General features: G+C 38.6%; 1 non-coding gene across 1 annotated transcript; it reads left to right on the top strand.

Annotated features, from left to right (window-relative positions):
* The first annotated feature begins 10380 nt into the window (after nt 1–10380).
* LOC126000359 (U6 spliceosomal RNA) lies at nt 10381–10487 on the top strand. The gene has a single exon (XR_007492703.1). It is a non-coding gene; the product is annotated as a U6 spliceosomal RNA (small nuclear RNA).
* Nucleotides 10488–10790: the final 303 nt, after the last annotated feature.

The following is a 10790-nucleotide window of genomic DNA, read 5'->3' as shown; positions in this document are numbered from 1 at the left end:
TCAACAATTGTATTAAATATTTTGCTGGCCCCTCATTCGGTGCATATATTTTTAGGAGAGTGATTTCTTCCTGCTGTACATATCCCTTGATTAATATATAATGTCCATCTTTTTTCCTTACAACTTTCCTGAGTATATAGTTTGCATCATCTGATATTAGTATGGCCACTCCAGCCTTTGTATGGGTGTTGTTTGCTTGGATAATTTTTCTCCAGCCTTTTATTTTGAGTCGATGTTTGTTCTGACTATTCAGGTGCGTTTCTTGAAGGCAGAAGAAGGTTGGATTGAGTTTATGATCCATTTAGCCACTCTGTGTCTCTTAACATTGAGAGAAAAAAATTGCCCTGAGATTTAGTGCCATCTTTATATCAAAATTTGGTGTGTCTATTGGTCAGTCTTGTCTTAAATTAGGTCTTTCAATTTTTCTCTTAAGACTACTTTTGAGACTGTAAATTTTCTGAGCTGTTGTTTGTCTGTGAAACCATGTATTTTTTCGTCAAACCTGAAAATGAGTTTTGCTGGGTACAGTATTATAGGAGAAGCATTTATTTCATTGAGTTATGTCACTATGTCCCACCACTGCTTTCTGGCCTTGAGTGTTTCTGGTGATGGGTCTGCTGTAAATCTCAGGTATGTTCCCTTGAATGTAATTTCCCTTTTTGCTCTTGCTGCTTTCAGAATTCTGTCTCTATCTGTAGGATTCGTCATTGTGGCTAGGATGTGTCTTGGGGTATTTTTTCTGGGGTTTCTTTTGGTTGGTACTCTTTGGAATGTAGGATTTGATCGCATATATTCTTTAGCTCTGGAAGTTTCTCTTTAATAATGTTCTTGACCATTGATTCTTCTGGAAATTTTCTTCCTGGGTCTCTGGGACTCCAATGATTCTTAAGTTGTTTCTGTTGAGCTTATCATAGACTTCTATTTTCATCTGTTCCCATTCTTTGACTAATTTTTCCATTGCCTGTTCATTTGCTTTGTTTTTTTCCCAATCTCTCCCGCTGTATGGAATTGTTATTTATCTCATCTTCCACAGCACCATTTCTATTCTCAGCTTCTGTTACCCTGTCGGAGAGCTCATCCATTTTGTCCTTCAATTTGTTTACTGAGATTTTAGGCCGTTTAGACTGGTTATTTCAGTTTGGAGTTTTGTGATTTCTGTCTTCATTATTTTCTTGGTTCTTATTAGTGTTCTGTTCAATTAGATTCATAGTTTCTTTGAGTTATTTGAGCATCTTCCATATTTCTTGTCTAAACTCCTTATCTGAGAGATTTATTAGTTGGTTGATCATCAGAGTTGTCATCATATTCTCTATTTGATGCTCAGCTGCATTGTTTCCCCATTGTCACACTTTTATTGTGAGTGTTTCTACATATTGTGGTGGCATTCGTTGGCTAAATGATGTGCGCGGCCATGCTCCTCTGGCTCTGCCCTTTCTGGTTGGGATGTCTTGCCTCCAAGAAAAGGGAGCCTTCTGAGGATGAAGCCTCACACAGGATCATATCTTAGGCCCGAACATGCAGCAGAGAAGACAGTCCGGGGAGAAATGCTGGGCCTCAGTGATCCAGCTCAGTTCTTAGTGTGATTTTTCTTCTTGTTGCAGTGGCGTTCTTTCCTTAGAAAGAGCACATGGCCATGTAGCGAAGCGGAGCTAAGTGCTTTTCTGGAGCCTCTAGAAGAGCGAATTTCCTGGGCCCTTTTCAACCCATTCACAAGAGGTTTAGGAGACAGGACAGGAGACAAACACAGACAAGCAGCACTCACAATTTCTCACAGTCCTGATTTTTTTTAATCCTATAATTACTTCCTTCCTCAGCTGAATTCTGAATAAGGAGGGACGCCATTTTTTAAAAGCCACATGGCAAGCTTCTTCTTTAGGTCCTTAGTAATTTTCTATCTTAGATATTAATCCCTATATAAAATGTTGAATGAGATGATTTTTCCCATTCAATTTGCTATCTTTTTGTTTTAGACTGTGTTTATTTTGCAGTGCAGAAAGTCTTTAATTTGATGTAGTACCATTTATTTATTTTTGATTTGTTGCCCTTACCAGTGGTATCTGATCATTGAAGATAACTTTAAAGTCCAAATCTTGGAGCTTTATGCCTATGGTTTCCTTGAAGTACTTTATAGATTCTGGTTGGATCTCCAGGTCTTTGATCTACTTTAAATTGACTCATGTAAGGAATAAAATATGGTTCAAGTTCAACTTCTTACATGTAGTTAACCAGTTTTTCCAACACAATTTGTTGAAGAGGTTATCTTTATTTCATTTCATATTCTCAAATCCTTTATAAAAATGTTAATATAGTTATATTGGGTTTTATGATTTGGTATTAGATTTGGACCCATTAATCAGAGTCTATCTTTATTCCATACCAGACACTATTTTTTTTATCAGTATAGCTTTCTAATACAGTTCCAAATTAGATGATGCGATACCTCCTCATTTCTTATTCTTCAGCATGGGTTGACTATTTGGTGGTCTCTTTTGATTGCATATTGTATTATTATTATTACTATATTATTGACTTTTCTAAGTTCTTGAAGAATGTTGTCTGAATTTGGAATTACATTGAATCTGTATAATAGCATAAGGAAGATATCCATTTTAACATTGATTCTCTCAGCCCATGTGCATGCAACAAATTTCCATTTCCTAAGATCTTCCATTGTTTTTAAAAATTGATTTAAAGATTACTTATAATATAGATCTCTCACATCTTTTGTTAAATTCCTAGATACTTGTTTGTGTTTACAATTTTTGGGGGGCCACACCCAGCAGCGCTCAGGGGTTACTCTTGGTTCTGTGCACAGAAATCACTGCTGCCACAGGGGACCATATGGGATGCCAAAGATCAAATCCACATCAGTCCTGGTTCAGCTGCATGCCAGGGAAATGCCCTGCCACTGTGATACCACTCTGAGCCCTGTGTATATTATTATAAGCTAATTGATCTCTTTACCATGCATAAGATTTATTTTTATATATAAAAATGCAACTGATTTTTGTGTATTGTATTGGAAACTGGCAACTTTGCTGTATTGATTTATTGTTTTTAGGATTTTTGTGTGGAGTCTTTAGGATCTTCTATGTATATTATCATGTTATCTGCAAATAGTAATAATTTGACTTCTTTTTCAATTTGGATGCCTATAACTTGTTTTTACTGCCTGGTTGCTGTAGCCAGGACTTCTAGTATATTTAGTCCATCGAATAGAAGTAGAGAGAGTGTATTCCTTGCCTTGTGCCTGAACTCAGAGGAAATGGTTTTAATTTTCAAAATTAAGAATAATACTGGCTATGGGTTTGTTTTAGATGGCCCTTATTATAGTGAGTAAAGTTCCCTCCACCACTATTTTAATGACATTTTTTTTTATCATGAATGGATGTTGGATCTTGAGAAAAGCTTTCTCTGTGTTGATTGATATGATCATATAGTTCTTAACTTTTGTTTTACTCCTGTGGTGTATCGTGTAATTTGATTTGCAAATTGCAGGCCTGACATGCTATGAGTTTCCTCCATAGTACAGTTTTTACTGAATCTCATAGATTCTGACAGTTCTATCTTCACTATCACTAATTTCAGGGAACTTTTATTTCTTCCTTGATTTCCTCTTTCCTATAGTAGTTGTTGAGCATCATTTTGTTCAGCTTCCATGTCTTGGAAGTTTTCTCTATTCTTTCTGTGGTTAATTTCTACTTTCATGGCTATGTGGTCTAAGAAGATACTCTGTACAATTTCTATAATTATAAATGTGTATATATATATCTAAACAAGTAGTGGTTCATTGTATATGTCTATCACAGTTTCTTTATCCAGTCATCTAATCTTGTACACTTAGGTTGTTTCCAATTTTTGACTATTGTGTATTGTTTTTTTTATTTATAATTTTTTATTTTGAATTATGAGAACAAAAGATGCAAAGAAAGAGGATAAGGTAAAGTTACAGTGGAAGGACAATCACCCATAACATAATTATCAGAAGAAGTCCCCTTGCTGATATCTTAACTTTGAACTTTCACCAAAGAAAGTTAAGATAAATAAAACAGAATCCATGTGCAATTACTTTGTCCCTCAAGTCCCCAGATTGTAGCACATTATAATATTTCTTAACAGCACACAAGGCAATCTAAAGCCATCAAACTTACGTAACTCCTTAAACATTAGAGGCATAGTACTTTTTACATTTCCATGTACATGCATATTAGCTTAAGTTAACCTCAAATTTTAAGTGGGTGCGTTTTAAGGATTAGAGTCAAAGGAGCACAGTAAAAATGGTGTTAGAGTGGCAATTGTTGTTTGCATAGGCCCACCAAAATATGAGAGGCATGGAAAGGAATAGCCTTGGCCTAAATACAAAGAGATCCTACCCCTGAAGTTTCCTGGCATAAGACCGGCTCTAGGCCTCAGGAAAGTTATCGTTCGCTCCAAGACATTATCCGTAGCGCCAACACACTTATCACACAGTCTCTGTTGTTGGTCTCATGTTTCTGTATTAAAGATTCTGGAATCTGCATGTCCTACATTGAAGTCATGATGTGGAGTGCCTTCTCGTTTCACCTCACCATGAAAGGGCAATGCAGGAAGCCCTGTCCTGTAAGCGGGTTGTTGTTGTTAAGTCTTCTCAATGTTAAGGGAAGTCTCTTTTGAGCAGGACGATGCCTGAGCAGTGGTAGGGTCTTCCGTGGTAGAGGATTGCTTCCAGGTGATGTTATAGACAAACCTCACCATAAAGGGGCAATACAGCAAGCCCTGTCCAGTAAGCAGGTCATTGTTCTTGTTGTCTTCTCAGTGTTAAGGGGTGTCTCTTTTGAGTAGATCGATGTCAGAGCAGCTGTAGGGTCGTCCCTGGTACAGGAATACCTCCGGGTGATGTTATATACAACCTTGGATGTTTTGTAAATGTCTTCTGTAGATCAAGGGGTAAATGGAGAATGCCCATTCTTCTGAGGCCTGTGCCAGGTCTTTATGTCAATGTTCAGGGTGTAAGGTCTCATTGCACTACAAGATTTGTGTGTTCCCATTTCTATTAGATAAAAACTTATTGGTATGTATAGTATTTTCCCATGTTAGTGTGCCTACGCAAACAAGATATAAAGCCACGTGGTGCTATCAGATATATGGGGGCATAAGAACATTTCCAACAAGACCCATGACTTGGTTCAAACATAAGTATTAAACTGAGGGATTCTTTCACACCAAATTCCATATTGAGCAGTTCACAAAGAGAAGATAAAAAACATGGGGGGGGGATCATCACTGTATAAGAAAGTATTTAGCAAAAGTTATAGCCGTCAAAGAAAACACCCATAAAATGTTGAAAAGATATGTGTCCTTTTTATGCCTTTTAAAATAGTTGGGTGGGTGTTAACTCTAGGGCACCACTTTGGTCTGTGACTTAGGACTCAACAGTACTTAAGTTAGAAAGGGTAAAAAAGGAGTAATGATGATAAGAGTTAAAGAAGTTAAAGAGAAATATGAACTTATGAAGGGGTATGCAAAAAGGGCAGAGTACAAAATGGACATTCTGCATACATAAAAACATAATTCAATGATAGTGAGTACTATTAATGTTTCTTGTGAGAGTACTATTAATGTTTCTTGTGAGAGTATGATTAATGTTTCTTGTGAGAGTACTATTAATGTTTCTTGTGCGCGCTATCGCCCCCGCGCAATTTTGAAAATGTAGACTGCACAGAGATTACCAGTGCCAGCCAAACCTCCTCCTGCTAGACTCCCGGCTCCCAGGAAGGAGAGATCCTTCAAGAAGCTGGGAGACCAGAAGTTCAGAGCCCCACCCAGACCCTCCCTAAGGAGCCGCATGGATAGTAGGGGAAGGCCTAGGGTACCTTCAAGCTCCACCAAGGGACCCAACTCACCGGCTTGCCCAGGCGTGTGGCCCGGGGAAGCCCTGGAGATCTGGAGCAAGGCGGCAGAGGGGTGCTAGGGTTACCCAAGTCCCGCACCCCCCCTAGGCCTGGCCAAGCAGGCCTCCGGCATGGCGTGGGCCTGCCAAACCTCCTCCTGCTAGACTCCCGGCTCCCAGGAAGGAGAGATCCTTCAAGAAGCTGGGAGACCAGAAGTCCTATTGTGTATTGTTGCAATGAACATAGCAGTACAAGTTTTTTTCTAAATTAAGTTTTTGACGCCTGTATTAAATACTCAGAATTTCTGGGCTATATGAAAGTTCCACTCGTAGTGTTTGGGGAAGTATATATATTGTTTCCTATAAGGGTTGGAAGAATCTACATTCCAAGGAGCAGTAAATGATGGTCTCTTTTCTCTTATATCCACATCAACATTGGGTGTTTTTGCTCTGTATATTGGGTACCATATCACTGATGTGAGATATGTTATTTTTGCTCTGATTCATAGTTCCCTGATTATAAATGACACAAATAATTTTTCAGAGATACTTTGGTCATCTGTCTTCTTCATTTCTTCTCTCATTATATGATGAAGTTGAAATTTTTGGTAGAATTCTACTTGCACTTTGATAACTTGGATATCAACCTCTATTGATGAGTAGTGGGCAATTATCCTTTCCCAGTTTGTGAGACATCTTTTTAGTCTGACCAAAATTTCCTTTGTGTGGCAAAAGTTTCTTAGTTTGATATAGTTCCTTTTGTTTATATTTGTTTCAGTTCTTATGGTCAATGGTTTTAAACAGTTAAATATATCTATGGTCTCTTCTACCTTTATTTTCCTTCGTGTAGTTTATGGATTTGAGTCTGATATACAGTTCCTTAATTCATTTGATTTGATTTTTCTACATAGTGTTAGAAAGGGACCTGAATTTGTTTTTCTTTTTTATTTTGGTGGCGGGGGGCGGGGGGATTTGCATTAGAGACTGACCAGTTTTCTTTTCTTTTTTTTACAGAACATACATTTTATTTTTTATTTTTTATTAAATATATTTTTTATTTAAGTAGCATGATCATATTTGAGTTACAGTCATAACCAGAACACCCCCCCCTTCACCAGTGCAACATTACCTCCTCCCCCCTTTCTACCCTCTGCCTGTATTTGAGACTGGCATTCTACTACAGTAATTTGTTTTTAAGTTCAGTAAATGTATTTTTTTCCTTAAAGGATAAGAGTAAAAAAAATATATAGTAAAGGTGTGATAGTGGCAATCGCCAATGTTTGCATAGGTCCAGAAAAATGGAGAAAATGGAAAAAGAATCCTTGACCTGATTACAAAAAGGCCTCACCCCAGAAGTTTATTGGCATAAGACAGACTCTGGGTTCCAGGCATACCAGTCTATCAAACTCCAGTCATTCTCAAGGTCCCAGTCAAACTTTTTCACACTTTAGCTATAGTTGGTATCAGACTTTTATATTTAAAGACTCTGGATTCTGTGCATTTCTTTTATCGATGTCAGGCTGATGTGGAGCATCCTCTAGTTTCAGCATATCATTAAATGCAGAGCGATCTGCCCTGCATGCAGACTGTTGCTGAGTCGCCTGAGTGTTGGGAGTACTCTTTGGAGTAAGTCAGTACCAAAGCAGTGGTAGGTCTTCTCTGGTAGAGGCTTGGATCCTGGGACTGTTAAAGACAATTGTGGTTGTTTCCATAGTTCAGGTGTGTGTGGGCGATGCCCATACTTCTGAGACCTGAGCCAAATCATTATGCCAATGTTCAGGGTAAAAGGCCTAATTACATTACCAAATTTGTGTTTCCGTCTCTATTAGATAAGAACTTGTTTGCATATGTATTATTTTCCCATTTTAATGTGCAAAAGAGAAGCAATGCCACAAGATATTGTTGGTGCATCTGGGGGCCAACTAATAAAGTCCAACATTTCCCGTAACTTGGTATAAAGGTAAAATCTACACAGAGTTACTCTTCTACCAGTATTGCTTATAAAACAGATCTCACGGGTGAAAATCAAACAATCATATAACTAATCTAGTGGGCAAAATTGTCACTATATGAGGATATTTGAAAAGAGTTATAGATGTTAAGGGAATACATCTGAGATATACAAAAGAGATACACGTGACCCTTTTATGTTTTAAAAAGAAAAAAAAGAAAGAAAACAAGGGTATTTGAAGACAACAGGTCATAGTTGAGTTTGAGACATGTTTTGCGGCATTACAGAACCCTATATTGTCCTTGAACTAGGGGTTATGCTGAAGCTGATTCTGGTATCATGCAACAGTCCATAGTTTGATGGGGGCATGAGGGGCCACCAAGCATGGGTCAACAGGCGTGTTGGTTGTAGTTGTTTGTATAGGCATGAGCTGAGGACCGAGAGGGTGTCATTCAATGAGGAGCTGGATGGTGGTGTTGGGGCAGAAGGTCAGTCTTGGTGTCTACCCAATTAGGAACTGAGGATAAGGAGGGTTGAATAAGGGGAAGATAATGGTTCAGGGTTTGGGTATGAGGAGGTAGGAGTGAGGGCAGAGGCAATACATAAAAGACTAGACAATAAAGGTCAATTTGAGTGTTTTATCAGAATTTTTGGCATCCTGATTCTATTCCTAGGAACACTCTAGATCAGGAACGTTTTTGGATATCGCTTAAAAAGTATATTTGTCGCGCAGGCGCAAATGCGCCCGTGCAGTTTTGAAAAATAGTATCACTAGCAAACAAAACAGTGGGTCCAATATACATAGGGGGTTTTCCCTCCTCCACCCACCCCTCAGGGCCCAAGTTGCCAGGGCTGGCCATGAAGGCCCGCCTGGCGTGGGGGGTCCCAGTCTCCTGGACCAAGTGTTCAGTTGAGGGGATCTGTGGCCTGCTGTCCGACCACCGACCCTAACATACCAGAAAGAAAGAGGGACGGCTTTCCTGGCATGTGCACTCTGCTGAGTCCAACTGCGAGCTCCCTCTCCAGTTTGAAAATCGAAAGGGAAGGGTTTCCCTCCTCCAACCGCCCCCCAGGGCCCGAGTTGCCAGGGCCGGCCATGAAGACCCACCTGGCGTGGGGGGGTCCCAGTCTCCTGAGACTGACCAGTTTGCTAACACCATTTGTTGAAGAAGAGGGTTTCCTTTTTTGACTACATATATATTGCTCTACTATATTAAAGATTAACTACCCATATGCCTGTGGATCTATCTCTATATTTTCAATTATATTCCATTGGTTTAATAGTATATTCTTGTTTCTGCACCACATTATTTACTACAACTTTAAAGTATAATTTTAAAATGTGGGAAGGAAGGAAACTTATTTTTTTCTCTAGGATTGCTTGGGCTATTCTTGGGATTTAATTATTTTATATACATTTTTACAAATATTTTGGGGGTTTCTGGGTCACACCCGGCAGCGCTCAGGGGTTCCTCCTGTCTCTACGCTCAGAAATCGCTCCTGGCAGGCTCGGGGAACTATATGGAATTCCAGGATTCAAACCACCATTCTTCTGCATGCAAGGCGAACGCCTTTCTTTCATGCTATCTCTCCAGCCCCCTCATATAAGTTTTAATAACATTTTATCTCTGCTTTTTAAATTGTCATAGGTGTTTTCTTTATAGAAACTGCATTGAATCTATATAGTTCTTTGAGAAAAAAGTTTCCATTTGACAATATAAATTCTTCCAATAAAAAATTCCTAGAAACAATAAACTCATACAAAAGAGTGGCAGGATGCAAGATCAACGCACAAAAGTCTATGACTTTCCTATATGGAAATAATGCAATAGAAAAGAGATAAATTAAAATTTAATTTAATTAATTTTAATTGTGTCTCAGAAAATCAAGAACTTAGAAATAAGTGTAACAAAAGAGGTGAAAGAAAATTATAAAACCATACTAAGAAAAAAAGAGAACACTAAGAAATTGCTCTCGGGGCCAGCAAGGTGGCGCTAGAGGTAAGGTGTCTACCTTGCAAGCACTAGCCAAGGAAGGACCGCGGTTCGATCCCCCGGTGTCCCATATGGTCTTCCCAAGCCAGGGGCAATTTCTGAGTGCTTAGCCAGGAGTACCCTGAGCATCAAACGGGTGTGTCCAAAAAACCAAAAAAGAAAAATAAAAAGAAAAAACGAAATGGCTCTCAGGCAATCACTGCTTGGGATGCCCTACTACCACTGCCACAAAGAAAGCTCTCCATTCTGGAATCCTTATATCTGAATTCAGCGTGCATAATCTCTTTTTTACTTTATGGAGCTCTCTCTCCATCTCCTCTATCATACTTCCTAAATAAAACTTTAAAAAGGAAGTCCAACAATTATAATATATAAATGTTATGTAAAACACTTTATGTTGCATTTTAATTGCAACCATATATTGAATCATGTAAGACTGTTTCTGGTTGTTATTTCTTATTTTCTCAATGATGGGCCTACTGAGGCAGTATGTGCACATATGCTGCTTGACCACACTTTTTAGTTTCTAAGCGTAGCCTTTAGTTTTAAAATTGTAATCAGATTCTGTGCTCACTTCAGCAGCAGATAAACTAAAATTAGAATTATACAGAGAAGATCTACATGACCTTTGCACAAGGATGACATGCAAAGTTGTGAAACATTCCATATGTTTTGTTTCTGTATGAATGCAGTTAATGCCATTTCTGACACCCTCCAACAGTAAGGGCTCATCACTGTGACTTAACTTCATCAAAGTCCAAGCTGTCTAATTTATTTCACATCTATAAATCTTGGACTACATGGATGCAACACTCAATACCTTGTAGCGTCAGCCAAGTAGTATCACAAGAAATCTGATTTGAAAGTCATCTGATTGGAGAGTCTACCCAACTCTGTGAGCCTGACAAGTAGCAAAAAATGCTCAACCAGCACTGACCACAGCCCAGTATATCCTTAGACAGACTCTAGTTATATA

The sequence above is a fragment of the Suncus etruscus genome, chromosome X (genome assembly GCF_024139225.1).
Source record: "Suncus etruscus isolate mSunEtr1 chromosome X, mSunEtr1.pri.cur, whole genome shotgun sequence".
NCBI lineage: Eukaryota > Metazoa > Chordata > Mammalia > Eulipotyphla > Soricidae > Suncus > Suncus etruscus.
Note: the sequence above shows the minus strand (reverse complement) of the source record. Positions and strands in the feature narration are given on the sequence as shown.